The following is a 23,609-nucleotide window of genomic DNA, read 5'->3' as shown; positions in this document are numbered from 1 at the left end:
TTGGGCCCAATTTTTTTAAAAACAGCTTTATTAAGAGACAGTTCACATACTATACAGTTCATCCATTTGAAATATACAATTCAGTAGTTTTTCGTATATTCCCAGGGTTGTGCCACCATCACACAATTTAATCTTAGAACATTTTCATTACCCACCAAAAGAAACTCCGTATCCGTCACTCCCCACTTCCCCCCAACCTTCACCCACTAACCCTGAGAAACCATTAATGTATTTTTTCTCTTAATAGGTTTGTTTGTCGGGTTTAATTTTTGTTCACCCTTTTCAAACTTTACTTGTGTGATCGCATCATGCTCACTGTTTTAGGTTACCTCCATACAATGATTACTTTGAAATCTGTATCCCAAATTCGCACTTCATCTTGACCTTCAGATACAGAGAATCAATTGCTTTCCCTTCATTTTCACATGATACTCCATGGGTGCCTGAGACTAAATGTTGAGCTCATCAGTCCCTCACCATATCTGCCTCCATTTTGGAGAATAGTACTACCCCTTCTACCCTCTACAATTATTCAAACTAGAAGTCTGAAAGATATGACAGGCAACTTTCTTATCTACCCTTCCCTGTTTGTCTTTAAACCATGCAATATCTCTGAGGTCGCCTTCCTTGTTATCCCCATTGTGGTTATCTTGGCTCAAGCTCTGTAATAAAACACCTGACAAATCTCCTTGCTTCCCCATCCTCAATCCATACACACTAGTTTTACAAGGATCATTCTGAAATATCAATTAATTGTTAAAACTTTTATCACGATCATTTTATCTGAATGTTCAGATTCAACTAATCTCAACATAAAATGGGTGATTAATAAACAGGGATTTACATTCTCCTGCAGCAAGAAGCCTAGAGATGTTGCTGGCCTTGCTTGAGCTGCTCTGTGTGCCATTGCTAGTGTGTTTGGGATAATGCTGGCCTTTCCCTCAGGGTTGCAGGGTGGCCAGCACAGCTCCAGACATCATGCCCAAGTTCAACGATGGAAGGAGGGGAAGGAGCAAGCCAGCCAAGGAAGGATATTCATCAGGAAACCAAAACCTTTGCTAGAAGCCTTTCCAGTTAGATTTCTTCTTACCCTTGACAGGTCAGAATAGTGTCACAAGGCCATCTCTCACACTGAACAAAGCTTGGGGTACGAGCTTTATTTTTCTAAGCATCTACAGTAGAGGTAGGCAAGAAAGAAAGAAGTTGGGTAAACCGTATTCCTCTCCTGCTTAAAATCCCTTAGTGATTCCTACTTCCTTCAAGATAGTACAGGTCAGCCTTCTTAATATAACATCAGAGGGATGGACCTATACTGATGTCCTTCCTATAGTTCTAGCTTAACCATTTATCTGCACCTGTAATTATCTGAGCGGACCATGACCTTTTAGGATTATTGTTTTTGTCATGGTATTTCCAACCAAGGAAGCCTCTCTTTTTCCTTTCCTCTCTTTACCCACTCACCTATAACAACCCCCCCCCCCCAGAAAAAAACCCAAAAAACAAAAATACTTGGGCACAGAAGACTAATCCTGCTCTTCCTCTAAAACCCGGTTCATAGGTTATCTCTTTCAGGAAACTTTCTTAGTTCACTCCTCATAATCATAATTGAGGTTTTTATTTGTCTGTCTTACAGTATTGTATCTTGAACATAATATAAATCTCTAGTTTTTAGCTCAGTGTCTGGCACAGACTGAACCTTGGTAAATGTTCCCTGAATGAATATTTGACATTTTCTACAAGTTAGTTTAATTCTCAATTCTCATGGATTCTATAACTTTCTAGATATTCCCACATCCCTCTTTTACTTAAAGGGAAAGAGACAGACGCTTTTCGGTTTTTATTTCAGACATACAGTTATGCCTTGTTAAACACCCTGTGTTTATTTCAAAAATACACAGATTCAGACACTCTTAAAAATGAGTTGAAAATATTCCCTGACATTTTTATTCATTATTGGATAGATTTTAATACTTTGATGTAAGAGTTTTGAAGAAAAATTTTAATATTTAATGTTTTCATTTTAGTTTAAATCTGAAGATCAATGTAAGTATATTATGAGTGATCTTATCACTAATATTATCACCCAACTCCAGTGCCTGAATTTATGTTTTTTTTTTATGGATGTATGCTTTTTATTTGATATTTAATAATGCCCTAAGGCAGGTAATGAATTTATGTTTTTTTTACAGTCACATTGGTATCAAATGGTATTGATTTAACTGTCATGATCTTATGAGAAAAGATCATGGGCAATTTTAGTGTGCAATTTGTGTTGCTGCCTGGTGAGGGACAAATGGTGTGCTTTGGTAATCTTTGTTCGTTTAGAGAAATGCAGTGGTGAATTTGAATAAAGAGCATCAAAATGCCAAATATCAAGGTAAATAGAAAATACTATTTTATTTTTCTTAATTAAAATGTACATGTAATTAAGAAAAATTTTAATCCTCATCTAAAGATATGCTTTTTTATTGATTTGAGAGAGAGAGAGAGAGAGAGAAAGAGAGAAACATCTTTGTGGGAGAGAAACATTGATGTGTTGCCTCCAACTGGTGACCCGCCCATGACCTAGGTATGTGCCCTGACTGGAATCTAACTGGCAACTTTTCGGTGCATGGGATGGTGCTCCAACAGGGTGACCCAGTCAGGGCAAAAATACATATTTTTTATTTTTAAATATGTATATATTTTAATATATATTTTATTTTTAGAGAGGGGAAGGGAAGGAGAAAGAGGGAGAGAAACATCAATGTGCAAGAGAAACATTGATGGGTTGCCTCTCTCACACCCCCAACAGGGGACCTGGCCCACAACCCAGGCATATGCTCAGACTAGGAATTGAGCCAGTGACCTCTCAGTTTGCAGGGCAATGCCCAATGCACTGAGCCACACCAGTCAGGGCAAAAAAATACATGTAATTTTTTAAAGAACAAATTATAACATTGTCTTGTGGGATTATAGTATACACATTCTATGTATTTCATAAAACAACTATAGTGTAGAGAAATATGTAGGGGGATAAGTGAACTCCCTATATAATTGCAAGGATACATATTTAGGATGTGTATTTTAATTTCATGAACAACCAATACAAAATGGATAATAGATAAACCCTATCTAAATTCTAAAAAGTATCTGAATGATCCAAAGAAGAAAGGATAAAGGGAACAAGGGAACAAAGTACAGAGGGATGAACTGAAAATAACATGTGCCTTGAGTGGGAATGGAATCAGGGAACTTTTGGTTTGCGGGATGATGCCCAATCCACTAAGCCATACCAGTCAGGGCAAAGACTATGATTTTTGCCTTAGTGTGCATGTCACCTTGTTCACGTCCAATCATTTTCTTGTAGTTAATAATTTTTTTTAGGGGAAGGATACTAGAATTGCTGTTATGACATTATTTTTAAAGTCTGAAATGTCAAAGTCTTTTAAACTAAGACTTAGATATCCTAAATTCCAGGAATTTTACATATTACTAGATGGAACTATTATACTGTGTGTAAAATTCTTCTATTTAGCACTCAGAAATTTCACATGGGGATTTGGTTAGTTATTGACCAATGTTTTTTAAAATTATTTTATTGAGCAACTACTAACTATATAGACTATACATACTGCAGAATATTAGTACTGCATAATACATGTGTAGATTATAGGTTAACTGAAAGCATTATCCTCTTAAATTCCAGTTTTACTTTTTGTTTTTATTTATACTTGTGCTACATAAAATATTAATAGACTAAATACTCCAATTAAGAGATAAAGATGATCAGCATGAATAATAGCAAGACATGACTATATACTATTTATAAGAGATGTGCTTCTTAATGAAGCAGTTAGATTGAGAGTGAATGAATGAAAAAACGTAAATGATATAAACAATAAGCATTAGAAGATTGACATGGCTGTATCCAAACCAGATAAAATAGATATCAAAGTAAATAGTATTAACAGAGATTAGAGGGATTTCCATTATGGTAAAAGGGCTAATTGTCCAGGAAGACATAATCATAAATATGTATGTACCAAATAACAGGGCCTCAAAATACAAAATTTAAACATTGTCAACTTTTTCCTTTTTTTAAAAATTATTTTACTGTGTTCTATTATAGTTGCCTGCATCTACCCCCACTACTCCTGTGCCCCACCCCAGTCATTCCCACCTCCCTCCCCTGCTTCCAGCCCCTCTTGGTTTTGTCCATGTGTCCTTTGTAGTTGTTCCTGAAAACCCTTCTTCCCTTCCCCCCATTATCCCTTCCCACCTCCCTCTGGTTACTGTCAGATTGTCCTTTTTTTTTTTTTTAAATATATTTTATTGATTATGCTATTACAGTTGTCCCATTTCCCCCCTTCTCTCCTCTCCACCCTGTACCCCCCTCCCGCCCACATTTCCCCCTTTAGTTCATGTCCATGTGTCATACTTACGAGTTCTTTAGCTTCTACATTTCCCGTACTATTCTTGCCCTCCCCCTATCTATTTTCAACCTGCATTCTATGCTACTTATTCTCTATACCTTTTCCCCCTCTCTCCTCCTCCCCCCCCCCTGCTGCTAACCCTCCATTTCTGTGGTTCTGTTCCTGTTCTAATTGTTTACTTAGTTTCTTTTGGTTTTGCTTTAGGTGTGGTTGTTAATATTTGTGAGTTTGCTGTCCTTTTACTATACATGTCTTTTCTTTATCTTCTTTTCTTAGATAAGTCCCTTTAGCATTTCATAAAATAAGGGCTTGGTGATGATGAACTCCTTTAACTTGACCTTATCTGAGAAGCACTTTATCTGCCCTTCCATTCTAAATGAGAGCTTTGCTGGATACAGCAATCTGGGATGTAGGTCCTTGTCTTTCATGACTTGGAATATTTCTTTCCAGCCCCTTCTTGCCTGTAAGGTCTCTTTGGAGAAATCAGCTGACAGTCTGATGGGAACTCCTTTGTAGGTGACTGTCCCCTTACCTCTTGCTGCTTCTAGGATTCTCTCCTTCGTTTTTACCTTGGCTAATGTAATGATGATGTGCCTTGGTGTGTTTCTTCTTGGGTCCAACTTCTTTGGGGCTCTCTGAGCTTCTTGGATTTCTTGGAAGACTGTTCCCTTTGCCAGATTGGGGAAGTTCTCCTTTATTATTTGTTCAAATACGTGCTCAATCTGTTGCTTTTCCCCTTCCGATTCTGGTACCCCTATAATTCGGATATTGGAACGTTTAAAGGTGTCTTGGATGCTCTTAATCTTTTCCTCAATTTTTTGAATTCTTATTTCATCATGCTTTCCTGCTTGGTTGATTCTGTCTTCCTTCTGGTCCACTGTATTGTTTTGAGACTCATATTCCTTCCTTTCACTATTGGCTCTCCTCCGCGTGTCTTCCTGCATCTGTTTTATGGTAATCTGCATTCTTTCATCTAAATTTCGTCCAAAATCAACCAGTTCCGTGAGCTTTCTGATCACCAGTGTTTTGAACTGTGCATCTGATAGATTGGCTAGTTCTTGGTCGCTCAAAAGGATGAGTCCTGGGGGACTGATCTGCTCTGTTGAAAACATAGTGTTTTTTTTGTTTTTTTTTTCCCCCCTGTCTCTCCTTTTTTTTTTTTTTTTCCGGTCTGGTTGCTCTAGTTACGGTGGGGGGCGGAGCCTTAGGTGCTCACCAGGGCTGGGCACCCCATTTGCTAGATTGTGACGTTATATGTGGGGGCAGGGCGGGAGAAAACAATGGCGGTAGTTCTGTTCTCCTGGGCTCAGACCCTTGTCTGGGCTTCAGGGCCGCGAGTTCTGCCCTGGTCCACAATCTCTGCCCCTCTGGGTCTGCCAGCCGCAGCTTGCGTACTCAGGGATCACCGCTGCCTTCTTGCGCCCCGGAAGGCTTTTGCGCCGATTTCGCGCCAAACCTTCCCCCGACCTCTGCCTGCAGCCGACCCGCGCCAGCCCCGCGCCCGCCGGGCTGGTCTTCTCCTACCAGTCCGGATGAACGCGTCTACTTCAACTTCTTGGCTGCCCGACTTCCATTCAGATAAATCCTCTGCCGGATCTGGGTGTTATTCTGATAGTAAATTATTGTTGTAAATTATTGGTTTTCTAATCTTGGTTGTACGAGGAGGCACGGTGCGTCCACCTATTCCTCCATCTTGCCGGAAGTGAGAGATTGTTCTTAATTTCAATAAACATTGTCAAAATTAAAAGGAGAAATAGTTCTGTAATTATAATGGATTATTTTAACATCCTCCCAGCAATTGATAGAATGAACATCCACACAGAAAATCAGTAATGGTATTATTGACCTATATAACCCTCAACTGTCCTGACCTAATGGATATTAATAGAACATTATACTTACATGATGCATTCACAAAGCCAGACTATATTCGGAGTCATTAAACAAGTCACAATAAATTTAAATTTAAGAGGACTGAAGTCATACAGAGTATATTGTTGATTATAACAGAATCAAGTTAGGAATCAATAACAATAATATCTCTAGGAAAATCTCAACCATTTGGAAGTCAAATAGCATGCTTCTAAATAAGTCATGCATCAAAGAAAACATAGGAGAAATTAGAAAATATTTTGAATTGAATAATGATGAAAACACAGTATTTCAAAATTTTATGTTGCAGCCAAAACAGTCCTTAGAGGAAAATGCATAGCTTTACCTGCATATATTAGAAAAAAAAGAAAGCTCTAAAATTTAAAAACTTTTAAACTTTAAGAAGCGAATGAATAAAAAAGGCAAAGTAAACACAAAGTGGGTGGAAGGAAATAATAAAGATAAAGCAGATATTGATGAAATAGAGAAAAAACATGCAATAGAGAAATTTAATAAAGCCAAAGTTGGTTCTTTGAAAAGATCAATGAAGTTTGTAAACATGAAGCTGGGCTGACCAACACACACACACACACACACGAACATCAGTGTTAGGGCATATGGAAGAGAGGTTATAATTGTATAATCCACAGATATTAAAAGCATGAGAGAGTATTCTGTGCATCTTTATGTCCAAAATTTGACAGCTTAGTAGAAATGGACAAATACCTATCCATAGTTCTCTGATTATCCATCCTTTCATCCATCCAACCCATGTATATGTCTTCAAGCCACTGTTACTCCCGAATCCTGAACTCTAAAATAGCTTTGACCACACCTGCCTATCTGCACCTCCTAATGTGCTCTTAGTGAGTTTCTTCCTTACCTCATCAGGACCTCCAGTCCTAAATTTTCCCTAGGTTTCAGCCTGTCTGCACTCTGTGACTTAATTTCACTTGCCTTTCCACTAAGTATAGGCTCTTAATCAATTGTACAGAGAAGTGTTCACCTTTACTGTCACTTTGCTCATGCAATTATTTCCTCTACCACATTGACTTTGATAATTCCCAGACCAGAGTCTAACTCACTGACTGCATTTCTATTCTTGTGCCTAGGAAACTTATCTTTGAAACCCAGTCATTTGGTTTGTATGTTATCCAACAGTCATATCTGCTCCTTTTTAGTGTTTCAATGAGCTGCTGCTTTGTAAAGAACCACTTAAACTGCTAACTATTTAGTATACAGTTTTGGGAATTGGCAGTATGGGCTATGCTCAGATGGACAGTTGTTCTGGTCTGAGTCAGGCTTGACTCATCACAGCTGGGACTCTCTTACGTGTCTTTGGTCAGCGTCCGGCTGACTCACTTTTCCTCTGCTTGGTCTCTCTTCTTCCAGCAAGCCGACCCAGGTTGGGTGCAAAAGCAGCAAGAGTAGAAGTGTGTGAGGCTTCTTGAGGTCTGGGCTCTGAACTCTAATAGGACTTCTGCTCACACATTGTTTTGGGCAAAGCAAGTCTCAGAGAGTGGGGGGAATAGAGTCCTAATGGGAGAAGTTGCATAGTATTGTGGTCACTTTAGGAATCTGTCATAGATAATTGTTTATTTATAACTGACTGTACTTCTCTCTACTATCCCCAAAACATTCATCTAAAGCTTTTAAAATTCTTTTTCCTAGACAGTCTTTTCCAATATCATGGCTTTTATATATATGGAAATTACTTCCACCTGAAATTTCTAGGCCTAACTTAAATCAAAAACATTTTGAGAGATAATTTCCAATTTTAGAATATTTCCATCACCCTAGAATTATTTCTGATGTCTGTTTGCAATCATGAGAAGTGTTTCTACTGCTTGCCTCAACAAAACCATTAATCTGCTTTAGTATCTATAGAATTGCTTTTTTTGGACATTGCATATAAGTGAATCATAACATGTAGTCTTTTGTGTCTGGCTTCCTTCATGTAGGTTAATGACTTTGAGGTTCAGCTATGTTGTAATATGTATCATTGTGTAGCATATATAAGTAGTTTGTTCTTTTTTATTGCTGGATAGTATTCTACTCAATGAGTATACCACACATTGTTTATCCTTTCACCAGTTGATGGACATTGGGTTTCCCCTCCAATTTTTAGCTATTGTACTATAAGAAATACTGCTATGAATATTTACTTAAAATCTTGTGTGGAGGTATATTTTCATTTACCTTGGGCAGACATCCAGAGTAGAATTGCTAGCTTATATTGTACATTTATGCTCACTTATATATTTTATCCTCACTGGAGGACATACTCATTGATTTTTAGAGAGAAGGAAAGGGAAGGAGAAAGAGAAGGAGAGAAACATCTATGTGAGAGGAACATTGATTGGTTACCTTTCATATGTACCCCAATTGGGTACTGAACCTGCAACTTAGGCACGTGCCTGGACCTGGAATTGAACCCATGACCTTTCAGTTTGTGGGACAACACCCAACCAACTGAGCCACATCAGCCAAGGCTATGTTTAATTTTTAAAGAAACTGTCAAACTTTTCCAAAGTGGTTGTACAATTGAACATTCTTACCAACTATGGGTTCCAGTTTTTCATATCCTTGGCAATACTTGTTATTGTCTATCTCTGTGATTATAGCTATTCTAGTGGGTCTGAAGTGGTATCTGTGGTTTTTATTTACTTGTCCTTAACAACTAATGATTTTGAGCACTTTTTCATGTACTAATTCACAGTTCATAGATCTTCTTTGGTGAAATGTTCTAACATTTGCCCACTTTAATTTTAATTTAATTTTTTTACTATATCACAATATTGACTTTATTTCACATATATATTTTTGTCTCCTGACCATTTTAATTTGTCTGACCACCATTACTACTATGTCTTTCCATAATATTTCATATATGCTTAAAACCAAGCAAAGGGTGGAATTCCATCCTTTCTTTAAAAACTTAACAGGTGGACTTTGGCCAAGATGGAGGTGTAGGTAGATATACTTTGCTTTCTCACACAACCAAAAGAAGAAGAACAACAAAATTTAAAACAAAAATTAACCAGAACTGCTAGAAAATTGAACTGTATGGAAGTCTAACAACCAAGGAATTAAAGAAGAAATATTCACCCAGACTGGTAGGAGGGGTGGATACAGGCAGCTGGGGTGGAGAGGACACAAGACAAGGCAGCAGCTGGCAGATGGGACAGTTCTACATTCATGTGCAGAGAAGCTGGGAAGAACAACTGGGGAGCTAGGCAGGCTGCACAACCCAGTGTTCCATTGTGGGAAAATAAAGCCTCAAAACCTCTGGCTGTAAAAACCTGTGGGGATTGCGGCAATGGGAGAAACTCCCAGCTTCATTGGAGAGTTCGTTGGAGAAACTCATGAGGTCCTAGAACATACACAAACCCACTCACCAGGAATCAGCACCAGAAGGGCCCAATTTGCTTGCAGGTAGCAGGGGAAGTGACTGAAAGTAGGGAAAGAACTCAGAAGGTGGCATTGTTCCCTCTTGGACCCCTCCCCCATGTACAGCACCACAACACAACAACATAGATTGACCCACCCTGGTGAACACCTAAGGCTCCACCTTTTACTGTGTAACAGATGTGCTGAAGCAAAAAAAAAGAAAAATGGCCCAAATGAAAGAACAGATCAAAACTCCAGAAAAAAGAATTAAGTGATGTGGAGATAGCCAACCTATCAGATGCAGAGCTCAAAACACTGGTGATCAGGATAATCACAGAAATGGCTGAGTGTGGTCACAAAATGGAGGAAAAGTGAAGGCTATGTAAAATGAAATGAAGAGAAATGTACAGGGAACCAACAGTGAAGGGAAGGAAACCAGGACTCAAATCAATGATTTGGAGCAAAAGAAAGAAATAAACATTCAACTAGAACAAAATGAAGAAACAAGAATTAAAAAAAAAAATGAGGAGAGGCTCTGGGACAACTTTAAACGTTCCAACATCCAAATCATAGGGGTACCAGAAGAAGTGGAAGAACATGAAATGGAAGACTTACATGAAAAAATAATGAAGGAGAACTTCCCCAATCTGGCAAAGGAAATAGACTTCCAGGAAGTCCAGGAAGCTCAGAGAGTCCCAAAGAGTTGGACCCAAGGAGGAACACACCAAGACACATAATTAAATTACCCAAGATTAAAAATAAAGGGAGAATCAGGGACTTCCGGCAAGATGGAGGAATAGGTGGACGCACCGTATCTCCTCGCACAACCAAGATTAGAACAATAATTTACAGACAGAATAACACCCAGAACTGACAGAGGATTTATCTGAATGGAAGTCGGACAGCCAAGAAGTTGAAGTAGACCCGTACTTTCAGACTGGTAGGAGGGGCCGAGGAGGAGCTGGGCAGGCGCGGGTTGGCGGCGCGCGGAGGTCGGGGAAAACTTGGTGCGAAATCGGCGCGACATCCATCTGGCGTGCAAGAATGCAGCAATGATCCCTGAGTATGCAAGCTGCGGCTGGCGGACCCAGTGAGGCCGCGATTGTGGACCAGGGCAGAGCTCGCAGCCTAGGATCCCAGAGAAGGGTCTGAGATCCCAGGAGAATGGGACTACCGCCATTGTTCCCTCCTGTCCCCCGCTCCCGCCCCCAATATAATGTCGCAATCTACCGACTGGGGTGCCCAGCCCCGGTGAACACCTAAGGCTCTGCCTCCCACTATAACAAGAGCAACCAGACTGGGGGAAAAAAAAGAAAAAAAAAAGGAGAGACAGGGAGAGGTATGTTTCCAACAGAACAGATCAGTCCCCGTGGACTCCTCCTTTTGAGCGACTAAGAAATAGCCAGTCTATCAGATGCACAGTTCAAAACACTGGTGATCAGAAAGCTCACAGAATTGGTTGATTTTGGGTGCAAATTAGATGAAAAGATGCAAGTTACCATAAAAGAGATGCAGGAAGATATACGGAAGAGAGCCAATAGTGAAGGGAAGGAAACTGAGTCTCAAAAGAATACAGTGGACCAGAAGGAAGATAGAATCAACCAAGCAGGAAAGCATGATGAAATAAGAATTCAAAAAATTGAGGAAAAGATTAAGAGCATCCAGGACATCTTTAAACGTTCCAATATCCGAATTATAGGGGTACCAGAATCGGAAGGGGAAAAGCAACAGATTGAGCACGTATTTGAACAAATAATAAAGGAGAACTTCCCCAATCTGGCAAAGGGAACAGTCTTCCAAGAAATCCAAGAAGCTCAGAGAGCCCCAAAGAAGTTGGACCCAAGAAGAAACACACCAAGGCACATCATCATTACATTAGCCAAGGTAAAAACGAAGGAGAGAATGCTAGAAGCAGCAAGAGATAAGGAGACAGTCACCTACAAAGGAGTTCCCATCAGACTGTCAGCTGATTTCTCCAAAGAGACCTTACAGGCAAGAAGGGGCTGGAAAGAAATATTCCAAGTCATGAAAGACAAGGACCTACATCCCAGATTGCTGTATCCAGCAAAGCTCTCATTTAGAATGTAAGGGAAGATAAAGTGCTTCTCAGATAAGGTCAAGTTAAAGGAGTTCATCATCACCAAGCCCTTATTTTATGAAATGCTAAAGGGACTTATCTAAGAAAAGAAGATAAAGAAAAGATATGTATAGTAAAAGGACAGCAAACTTACAATTATGAACAACCACACCTAAAGCAAAACCAAAAGAAACTAAGTAAACAATTAGAACAGGAACAGAGCCACAGAAATGGAGGGCACATGGAGGGCTAGCAGCAGGGGAGTGGGAGGAGGAGAGAGGGGGAAAAGGTATAGAGAATAAGTAGCATAGAATGTAGGTTGAAAATAGATAGGGGGAGGGCAAGAATAGTATGGGAAATGTAGAAGCTAAAGAACTCATAAGTATGACACATGGACATGAACTAAAGGTGGGGAATGTGGGTGGGAGAGGGGGTACAGGGTGGAGGGGAGAGAAGGGGGGAAATGGGATAACTGTAATAGCATAATCAATAAAATACATTAAAAATACTTCAAACAGAAAAAAAAATAAAGGGAGAATCTTAAAATCAGCAAGAGAAAAGGAGACAGTTACCTACAAAGGAGTTTCCATAAGACCATCAGTAGACTTCTCAAAAGAAATCTTATAGGCAAGAAGGGGCTGGAAAGAACTATTCAAAGTCATGAAAGGCAAGAACCTACATCCAAGATTATTCTGTCCTGGAAAGCTTTCATTTAGAATGGAAGAGCAGATAAAGTGCCTCCCAGACAAGGTAAAATTAAAGGAGTTCATCACCACCAAGCCCTTATTATATTAAATGTTATAGAGATTTATCTAAGAAAAAAAAAGATCAAAACTATGAACAGTAAAATGACAACTATCAACAAGTGAACCTAAAGAACAAAACAAAAGAACAAAACAAAACAAAAAAGCAAACTAAGCAAACAATTAGAACAGGAACAGAATCACAGAAATGGAGATCACATGGAGGGTTATCAGCAGGGAGGAGGGGGAATGGGGGGAAAAGGTACAGGGAATAAAAAGCATAAGTGGTAGGTACAAAATAGACAGGGTGGTTAAGAATAGTATGGTAAATGGAGAAGCTGAAGACTTTATATGTACGACCCATGGACATGAACTAAGAGGGTGGGGCATGCTATTGGAAGGGAGAATACAAGGGTGGAGAGGGATAAAGGGAAGAAAAAAGTGAGACAACTGTAATAGCATAATCAATAAAATATACTTTAAAAAAGTTAAAGAAAAAGCTACACAGGCATTTTGGACAACAGCAATGGAACCAAGACAACATTTAACAGACGTAGAAAGTTTAAACAGTTTAAATTATTTTCTTAAGGAGACTTTCTCCACTGCCAGAGATCTTGAATAGCCTCCAGGCCAGTCATCTGAAGCAATTCTTCCCATAATTGATGAACTTTGAAATGATAACCACCTTTTTCTATACTCATTTGCATGTTTGTTTTAATGTCATCTGCAGAACTAGATGCTTTCGGTGTTTTACAAGTATTTCCTGTTTTTGAAAGATTCTTGACCTTTTGATGTTGGTGTTGATGGTTTTGAGTCTTTTTAATTCTGGTTTGATTTTTGTGCATTTTTGGCTGGAGCATCTCATATACATTTCTTTAAGGGAGCTTTTGGATTTTTAGCTTCTTCATCCTCAAAACCATCATCTTCATCATCATCTTCAGCAGCAGCCAGTTTTGCATTTTTCTGTGGAAACTTGCTGCCACTTCTCGAGGACAGATCACTTTCCAAATATACTTAGGGCTTTCACCTCCTCTTCATCGTCTGACTGCATTTTCCCCCCATAGCTACAAGTGCTATCCGTTAATCTGCACAGTCCTTGAACCACACTACCACCCTTAGACCTCGGTACTTGTAGGCTTCAGAACTTGTCAAACCCTGTACTCATTGCATTTTGACAAGAAAAAAAATGTTTCAGCACTCAGTGCTTGCTTGGGCCTCCTTATACTGCTAAAACTTGTAAGAGTCACAATGCTACCCTGCACAAGAAAATGCTTCATGGTTCAGTACTCGTCAGTTTCGGCACTCATCATGAGTTCCTGAACAAATTAATGATGAATACTAAGGCACCACTGAATATGTTATTTTCAAGCCCCCAGGGAAACTGTTGGCTTTACAGGCATTTTTGAAGTTGCCAGTGTTACTGTAATTGAACTGCCTTCATAATTCATTGCCTCTGCTTCAGTGATGTACAATTCATCCTTTGCACCAGCCCCTAAACTGACCGTTCTGAAGGAAAACTGGTGCTAATTTTTATCATTATCCATTTCAAAGTGATGATTTTTGTCAGCCTTTAGTTTACCACCAAAAAGATAGCTTTGCGGTCTCAGGGACCTCATGCCCATGTCCATTAAATGGCACACACTTAGGTGGGAGAGATGGTGGATGAAGATAAGTGACTGCTCCAGAGAAGAGCTGTGCAGAACACAGTCACACCAGTGCTACCCTTTGCCCATTTTTAAATGGGGTACATATTATTTTCACTGAGTTGTAAGAGTTTTTTTAATATATTCTGGATACAAGTACTTTAACAGACATGTGATTTGCAAAGGTTTTCTTATGCTGTGGTTTGTCTTCATTTACTTAATGGTATCTTAAGTGCAAAAGTTTTAAATATTTATTAAGTCCAATTTATCAGTTATTTTCCTTTATGGATTGTGGGTTTTTTTTCGGGGGGTGTCATATCTAAGAACATTCATTGCCTCACCCAAGGCTGTGAAAATTTTCCTGCTGTTTTTTTCTAGAAATTTTACAGTTTTGGTTCTTGTATTTAGTCTATGATCCATTTTAAGTATTTCTTTATTCTCTGAGTTTGTGAATTGTTGGTATTATTTTTATTAACTACTTTATAGAGTTCATCAGTGAAGTAATTTGAAGCTGGTGTTTTCCTTGTGGTAATATTTTAAATTATCAATTTAAAATTTAAGTGTTCAATTTCTTTACTTTTTATATGCCTGTTCAGATGTTCTATGTCTTCTTGAGTCAGTTTGGTAATTTGTGTCTTACTAGGAATTTGTTCATTTCATCTGAATTGTCTAATTTGTTAGGTTAATAGTATTCCCATTTACTCCTTTTGATTTCTGTATTGTTGGTAGTACTTACAGATTCTCTTATGTTTGGTTAGAAAATTGAGGTTTTTGTTACCCTGTTCTGTTGCACACTTCTGTGACTATACTTGCATCCAGGGCCAAGTGGTGGGAAGAGAGAGAGTATATAGAGATGGGAGTGTGTCCCACTGTCTTGGAATCAGAGGCAGGTTTCTTTCCAAAGAGTTTTGGCTCCTCTTCCACTGGGACTTTTTTAAGAGAACTCAGAGAAGAAAAAAAAATGAATGATTTCTGCATTGTAGTCTTAAGAATTCCCTTTCTCACTTCTCAAGCCAGAATAAGGGTGCTTTTCCTGGAGCTCTCTCTGTCTGAGCCTCAGTACCTGGCCAGCTTTGGGTTTCAGGCTGCATGGCTGCCTTATTTTCAGTCTGGAGATAAATATGACAAACTCACCACTGGTTTGGTGATACTTCAAATTCTGGCCTTTTAAAAAACTTCAAGTCCATTGCTCCTATTTACTTTTTGGAATCCTCAAGTGTCTGCTCACTGCATTCTGTTTAGTTGTGTAATTGCATCCAGTGGGAGACATTTTATTTTACTATAACTAGAACCATAATTTGTTTTTAATTAGTCTATCCCACCCTCTACTTTAAGCCCATTGCTTTTCTCTTTTTATTTATTTATTCTTGGAAAATCTGGTAGCATTTTGCCAGCTAATAAGATGATGCTGTGAGATGTGTGTTGTTACACACAACCTGTGCAATCCTGAAGATTCCATTTATTTGATTACCACACAGAAGTTTTAGAACTCTAATCTCAATACATTGTCATTTGAAGAAAAATTCTAATATTCTTCAGATTTTTTGGATTTTCTTCCAATTTCTGTAAGCCAAATAGATTAAGATTATAAAACTATGTACAGATTTCACAGAAAACAATATATGTTTAATCATGATTGATGCTATTTATAAAGAGAATAGAACTCTCACATTAAGTAGTCCATTAACAAGTTTTTTAAGCATATATATATATTTATTGTTTTTTCAAATACAATTTTCTGCCTTTTCCCCCTACCCTTCTCCACCACCCCAGCCCTCCCTACCTTCCTCCCCCATTTCCACCCCACCCTTGTTGCTGTCCATATGTCCTTTATAATTGTTCTGGTAAACCCTTCACCCTTTTCTCCCTCTATCTCCTCCTCTCTCCCTTCTGATCACTGTCAGCCTGTTTTCAATTTCAATGTCTTTGACTGTACTTTGCTTGCTTGTTCGTTTTGTTGATTAGGTTCCTGCCATTAGCAAGTTTTAAATAACTAACTGACAACTCTAGAGAATCATTAACAAACATTAAATAAATAAATTCCTGTCGCTACCCACTGTGTGATGAGCTACTTGGAGAAGGCAGTGGGCATTTGCAAACATTTGAGACTAATCTAGGGTGTAACAGCTTCTTATTTTGAAAGCTACCATAGAGTATCCCAAAGCAACCTCAAATATATTTGGGAATATTTGGTGAAATTGTCTAGCTTTTTATTCATTTTTATTTAATTATTTACTTTTTGTTGTTGTTCAATTACAGTAGTCCCATTTTTTAACCTCTCTCCTCTCTCTCTCCTGCCTCTCCCACCATGCTCTTCCACAGTCAATTCTCAACCTGTTGTCTGTGTTCATGGGTCCTTTATAAACCCTTGACTAAACCCTTCCCTTCTTTCCCCCGGTTATCCCTCTCCTCCCTCCCCTCTGGTCACTGTCAGTTTGCTCCTTATTTCCATGTCTTTAGTTCCATTTTGCTTGTTTGTTTTGTTCATTAGGTTCCACTTATAGGTGAGATCATATGGTATTTGTTTTTCACTGCCTGGCTTATTTCACTTAGCATAATATTCTCCAATTCCATCCATGCTGTCACAAAAGGTAGGAGTTCCTTCTTTCTTACTGCTGTGTAGAATTTCATTGTGTAAATGTACCACAGTTTTTTAATACACTCATTTACTGATGGGCACTTAGGCTGTTTCCAGCACTTGGCTATTGTAAATAATGCTGCTATGCACATTAGAGTGCATAGTTCTTTTGAATTTGTGTTTCAGGATTCTTAGGGTATAATACCAGCAGTGGAATTGCTGGGTCAAAAATCAGTTCAATTTTTAGTTTTTTAAGGAATTTCCCTACTGTTTTCCACAGTGGCTGAACCATTCTGCATTCCTATCAACAGTGCACTAGGGCTCCCTTTCCTTCACATCCTCCAGCACTTCCTGTTTGTTGATTTGTTAATGATGGCCCTTCCTACTTGTTTAAAGTGGTATGTCATTGTGGTTTTAATTTGCATCTCTGATGGCTAGTGATAATTGAACATTCTTCCATATGTCTATGAGCCCTCTGTATGTCCTCCTTGGAGAAGTGTCTTTCAAGTCCTTTGCTCATTTTTTAAATTGGATTGTTTGTCTTCCTGGTGTGGAGTCGAATGAGTTCTTTATATATTTTGGAGTTCAAACCCTTGTCTTGGGTATCATTGGCAAATATATTTTCCCATAGGGTTGATACCCTTTTCATTTTGATGATATTTTCTTTAGCTGTGCAGAAGCTTTTTAATTGGAGGTAGTCCCATTTGTTTATTCTTTCCTTTATTTTTACTTGCCCTAAGAGATATATCAGTGAAAATATTGCAGTGTGAGGTATCTGAAATTTTCCTGCCTATGTTTTTCTCTAGGACTTTTATGGTGTCATGGCTTATGTTTAAGTCTTTTATCCATTTTGAGTTTATCCTGGTGTATGGTGTAAGTTGGTGGTCTGGTTTCATATTTTTGCATGTAATTGTCCAGATTTCCCAACACCATTTATTGAAGAGGCAATTTTTCCTCCATTTCATGCTCCTGCCCTCTTTGTCAAATATTAGTAGACCATTGAGACATGGGTTTATTTCTGGGCTCTCTATTCTGTTCCATTGATCTATTTGTCTGTTCTTATGCCAGTACCAGACTGTTTTGATTATAGTGGCCTTGTAATATAGTTTGATATCAGATACTGTGACCCCTCCTACTTTGTTCTTCTTTCTCAAAATTTCTGAGGCTACTTGGCGTCATTTATTGTTCCATAAAAATTTTTGAAATAATTGTTCTATAACTGTGAAATATGTCATTAGTATTTTAATAGGCATTGTGTTGAATCTATAGATTGCTTTGGGTAGTATGGACATTTTGATAATGTTAATTCTTCCAATCCATAAACACAGTATATGCTTCCATTTATTTGTGTCTTCCTTAATTTCTTCAGTGTTCTGTATTTTTCTGAGTACAGATCTTTTACCGCCTTGGTTAAAGTTATTCCTAGGTATTTTATTTTTCTTCTTGTTACAGTAAGTGGGATTTTTTTCTAGTTTCTGTTTCTGATATTGCTTTGTTGGTGTAAAAAATGTCTTCAGTTTCTGAATATTGACTTTGTATCACAGTGTTTTGCCAAATTTACTTATTAGGTCAAGTAGTTTTTTGGTGGAGCCTATAGGGTTTTCCATGTAATCTATCATGTCATCTGCAAACAATGACAGTTTTACTTCCTCCTTTCCAATTTGGATGCTTTTATTTCTTTTTCTTGTCTGACCATTGGGGCTAGAACTTCCAATATTATGTTGAATGGAAGTGGTGAAAGTAGACACTCTTGTCTCATTCCTGATCATAGAGGGAAAGCTTTTAGTTTTTGCCCATTGAGTATGATATTGGCTGTAGGTTTTTCATATATGGCCTTTATTATGTTGAATATGCTCCCTCTACTCTGACTTTGCTGAGTGTATTTATCATAAATGGGCGCTGTTCTTTATCATATGCTTTTTCAGTATCTGTTGATGTGATCATGTGATTTTTGTTTTTCCTTTTGTTTATGTGATGTATTACATTTACTGATTTGAAAATATTGTACCATCCTTATATTCCCAAGATGAATCCCACTTGATCATGGTATATATTCTTTTTAATGTATTGCTGGGTCTATTTTGACAATATTTTGTTGAGGATTTTAACATCTATGTTCATCAGCTATATTAGCCTGTTGTTTTCTTTCTTTGTTGTATTTTTACCTGGTTTTGGAATTAGAATCATATTGGCCTCATAAAAAGAGTTTGAGTGTCTTCCCTCTTCTTGAATTTTTTGGAATAGTTTGAGAAGGATGGGAGTTATCTCTTCCCTAAATATTTGGTAAAATTTGCTTATGATGCCATCTGGTCCAGGGTTTTTGTGTGCAAGGAGTTTTTGATTACTGCTTCAATTTCACTAGCTGTTATCAGTCTGTTCAGCCTCTCTGCTTCTTCTTGATTCAGTTTTGGAGGATTGTATGTTTCTCAAAATTTGTCCATTTCACCCAGGTTGTCAACTTCTTGGCATGTAGTTGTAGTAATTTCTTACAATCCTCTGTATTTTTGTGGTATCAGTTGTAATTTTTTCTTTCATTTCTGATTATATTTATTTGGGTCCTCTCTCTGTTTTTCTTGATGAGTCTGCTTAAAGGCTTGTTGATTTTGTTTATCTTTTCAAAGAACCAGCTCCTGGAATTATTGATCATTTGAATTGTTTTTTAGTCTCTGTGTCATTTAATTCTGCTCTGATCTTGGTTATTTCCTTCCTTCTACTCACTCTGGCTTTGCTTGTTGTTGTTGTCTAGCTTTTTAAAAGTGATGCAGTATAAAAGAAATTTGTGGAATAAATAGATACTTAAAATTTTAAAAAAAATCAATAATAACAAGGTCTAATTTCTACTCTTCCAAAGTCCCCTTGCAGGATCTTAACCTTTGGATGACATTCTGAGAATCTGCTGAAAGCTTTGGTCTACACTTCTAGAAATATTAGGGATAGATATGGCGTATACTTTTGCGTATACTTTCAAGTACCTGCCCTCTTAATGCTCATCTGTGGATTCTCAGGGCAGAGGTAGATCCCAGTTAAAAACCCCTGCAGTAAAATAACTAGATATCCTTGTCTTGATAGGATTAGGATCATTTTTGAAAATATCTACCAGGTAAAAATTTAGGTATTGGGTAATGCCTTTGGCAGGGCAGGTTGAGCATTAGTTCCTACCATGTTCAGGTATGAGATGTAGATAACATTCTGTAAATTGCCTGTGATACTTCGAGAAATAGCAATTCTCAATGTTGTCCCTAATCCACAGTCTACGATTTGAAATTCCAGTTCTGATCTTCTTGCAGCCATAGGAGATACCCTTCAGGCTGATGTGCTCCAAGTTTATTTGTTTTGTTTTAACAGTGAAGTGCTTGTTCAAGAATTGGTGTGTGGGGTGTGTGTACCAAATCTCACCCTGGAGATGTTTCTCGGAGTTCCTTCTCACACTGCACTGCAGTGACAGGACCCTGTGAGAAGGTGGTGGTGTAGTGGACAGGGTCCCACCAAACATAGTGGTATGGTGGAGGGGATCCTGATTTAGTGTTAAAAGACCCAAGGTCAAGCCCTCCTGCTTAAATTACCTTGGGTAAGTCACTTAATATTCCTGAGGTTTATTTTCTCTTTTGGTAAACTAGAGATAGTAATACCTATTATGTCTTTTTACAGATCATTGTGAGAATCAGTGAAAATAATAAATGTCATTTTTAAAAATACTTAAGTCTATTGAATTGAAAGATAAAGGGACACAGAGCATAATAGCTATGATAGAACATTCATCCATTCACTATGGATTTATTCATTAGTAAATACCTATAATCTAACATGCACAGGGCATCTTTAACTTCCCTATTTTTCTGGTTGGAAATATAACCCTTCTATCTCTCAAGTACTTTTTAGAATATCTTCATCTTGTGCAGAAAAGAGAGAATAAAAGGAAGTTTAGTGATACAGAATGAGGAAGTTAAATGATTTGCATAATACTTAAGTCAGAAAAATCAGTATAATTGAGTAGTTTATATTAGCTTTTAAAATGATAGTCAGATGAAGCAGGATGCTTTCAAGCTTTTCTGAAAATTTCGAGATCTCATCCTGCCCCACATCCTGTCCTGGAGATGACCTACTTATGCAGAAATGATACCAGCTGCCATTTTCTGAGAGCTTCCTTATCTTTGCATATGTCCTACCTCACTTAATCATCACTTGGCTAAGGTCAGTTGGCTCCCAGAGCTGAAATTTCAACCCTGTCCTTTTACCTGCACAGTACATGCTCATAGCTACCTAGAAGCAGGAAAGTGAGGCTGAATTACTAGGAGCTGAACTGGCATTTGCCTTTTCTAAAGTTCATAGGGATCAGTGTTAATTTACATTCTTTAACCTTGAAAGCTCAGAATAACCTTTGAGCTTGCCTTTCAAGACTTAGAGATGGTGGTAATTGCCATCTGAAAGCAGGGTAGGGACTCAGATGGAATCAAAATTTTAGCTTTAAGAAATAAGGTTCTCTGAACTCCACTTTTTTAAAAATAAAAAAATTATTTTGTGATTTCAGAGAGAGAGAGAGAGAGAGGAAGTAGGGGAGAGAGAAAGACAGAGAGAGAGACAGAGAGACAGAGATTTGTTGTTCCACTTATTGATGCATTTATTGGTTGATCTTGGGATGTGCCTCAACTAGTTAACTGGCCAGGGCTCTTCAGCACCACTTTTAATTTTTGGTTCTTTAAAGAAGTTATTTTCCATTCTTTAACCTATTTTCTGAGAGCTCCTTTCTCAAGCATATTGGAATTTACATTTCTGAGTTATTAGAAAATATAAAGCAATAGATTATGACAACATGCAAGTACAGTGTATTTTCTTCATTTTTACTAGAAAGAAAAATGTTCCGGTGTTTTCCACAGGTGCAGTGTGTGTTCGAGTGAATTGCCCCTTGGTCTGCTATCTTTGCCTAAGCTGCAGTCTGCTGGTTACAGTACCTACAAATATGACAGAACAGAATAAACCAAAGGCTGAATTTTAAACAACATTCCTGGTTGTTTAGACTCTCTTAACATATTTAGAATACCTAGCTCTATGTCTGAATAGTATGCTGTACTGGGTGGGAGGTAAAAATGGGAAATTTTTGGCTGGCTACTGCTATATACAATTTCTCCAGAAACCTCAAGAAAATAATGGACTCAAGCATGCCTTAAGCTGTTCTCTGAGAAACTATGGCAACCGTGTTTTAATTAAAGCTGAAGTAGTGTGTGTAGCTTAGAAAAACAGAGAGATACTGCCAGCTGATAAGGAGAGGGTCTGGGAATAATTTAGACAACTAAAAAAAAGATTTTTTACATATATTTGGTAACTTTATTACCTATATTGTTCAAAGAAATAAGAAAAAATTTTAAATTGAAAACTTAAATTGAGTAACATTGGTTAATAAAAATTATACAGGTTGCAGGTATACAATTGTATAATACCTCATCCATGTACTGTGTGTTCACCACCCTGAGTCCAGTCTCCATCCATCACCATTTATGGCCCCATACCCTATTCTACCTCCCCCCAAGGAAACTCTTTCAATGGATATCAATATTTGGCTTTGGAATATGTTATAACACATTTTTAAGGAAAACACAGTCTTAAATTATGATTTTTAAGGTTACATTCAAGTTAATGTTTCCTGAGTATACCTGTTGATCGGTAGCTGGAAGGGCCAGCCTGGAGCACCCTCAGCAGCAGGGGGCAACCATGCTGGGAGAGTTACCAAATGGGTGGTCTTTCCATTTTGATAATAGAGACCCTGTGTATGCCCCAGTAAAATGCACTGGTGGGCCGATGATCAACAAATTAGTAAACTGGTCCCTTCTTGAGCTGAAACATTTACAGCCAACATGCTAGAATGTATAAACTCAAAGTATGCAAAATAATACCTTAAAAAAAGACTAAATGGGAAAGTCAAAGTTGCCATTTTTCTTGGATCAGTGTTAAGCTAATGACCCCAATGATGGAAAGACTTTATTGTCCCCTTTGCCAGGGGAGTTTGAGTTTATGCCTACTATTTTAGCATCCTCTCTGATTAGTGCCTCCATTCACTGTTAAGAATGTACCTGTTTGAAGGGTAAGTGGTAGGGGCAATATCTGGAAAGACGTAATATATAGTTGCAAATATAACGCTTGTAAGCCAGAGACCATGCAGGAACTGGCTCTTGCAGTTCCTGGTTCTTTGTTATCCTGCCTCCTTGGCTCTGGTTTCCAGTTCACCTTCATTATACTGTTGGCAGAGTTAGCTACCTATAATCAGATCTGATCTTCTGCTCCTTTTGCTGGGCTCCTTATTGCTTCCAGGGTTAGTACACCTTTTCTCAGTCTCAGCTCCAATGTACCTCTAATGCATACAGTACTCAAACAAGGCCCAGTGTCTCCATGTTCGTGCTCCCCTTCTGTGTTTTCATGTTATTGCCAGTGCTGGAATTTCTCTACTCTGTGTGTGCATGTATGTGTGTGGCAAATGCCTACTTATACTTCAAGATGAAGATTAAACATCACTCCCCTTTTCCCTTTATCTCATGATCCTTCCTTACTCAGAGTATGTTTCCAAACATCCTCCCCTCTGGGACTGGATGAGGGCAGCAGAGGTGAAGATTTACACATCTGTCTTCCAAAGGCAGGTATTGTATAGCTTTTATCTTGTCTCCATAGCCTGTGTGGAATCTTGCATGGAAAGCGTACTTACTCACTATTAGTTGAATATTTGGTGTTTGGTAAATATTTGATGACTGGATGAATGGGATTAAGTGGGTAAAATAATTGGAGTCACTAGGGCATATCTGAGAAAACACAAGTGGTTGAAACCTGGTCCTGCTGTTTGCCCACCTCCCCCTTTCTCACTATTTGCTCCTCTAGGTACCCTGTTCCTTGGCTTCCCAGAACACC

General features: G+C 38.2%; 1 protein-coding gene and 1 pseudogene across 8 annotated transcripts in view; one reads left to right on the top strand and one right to left on the bottom strand.

Moving 5' to 3' along the window:
* The window catches only part of DST (dystonin), a 447,461-nt gene that overhangs the window by 7,587 nt on the left and 416,265 nt on the right, over positions 1–23,609 (top strand). The window lies entirely within an intron of this gene.
* LOC114494046 lies at positions 12,998–15,327 on the bottom strand (annotated as a pseudogene).

Source organism: Phyllostomus discolor, chromosome 4, assembly GCF_004126475.2.
Source record: "Phyllostomus discolor isolate MPI-MPIP mPhyDis1 chromosome 4, mPhyDis1.pri.v3, whole genome shotgun sequence".
NCBI classification, from domain to species: Eukaryota; Metazoa; Chordata; class Mammalia; order Chiroptera; family Phyllostomidae; genus Phyllostomus; species Phyllostomus discolor.
This window is presented reverse-complemented; position numbering and strand designations above follow the sequence as displayed.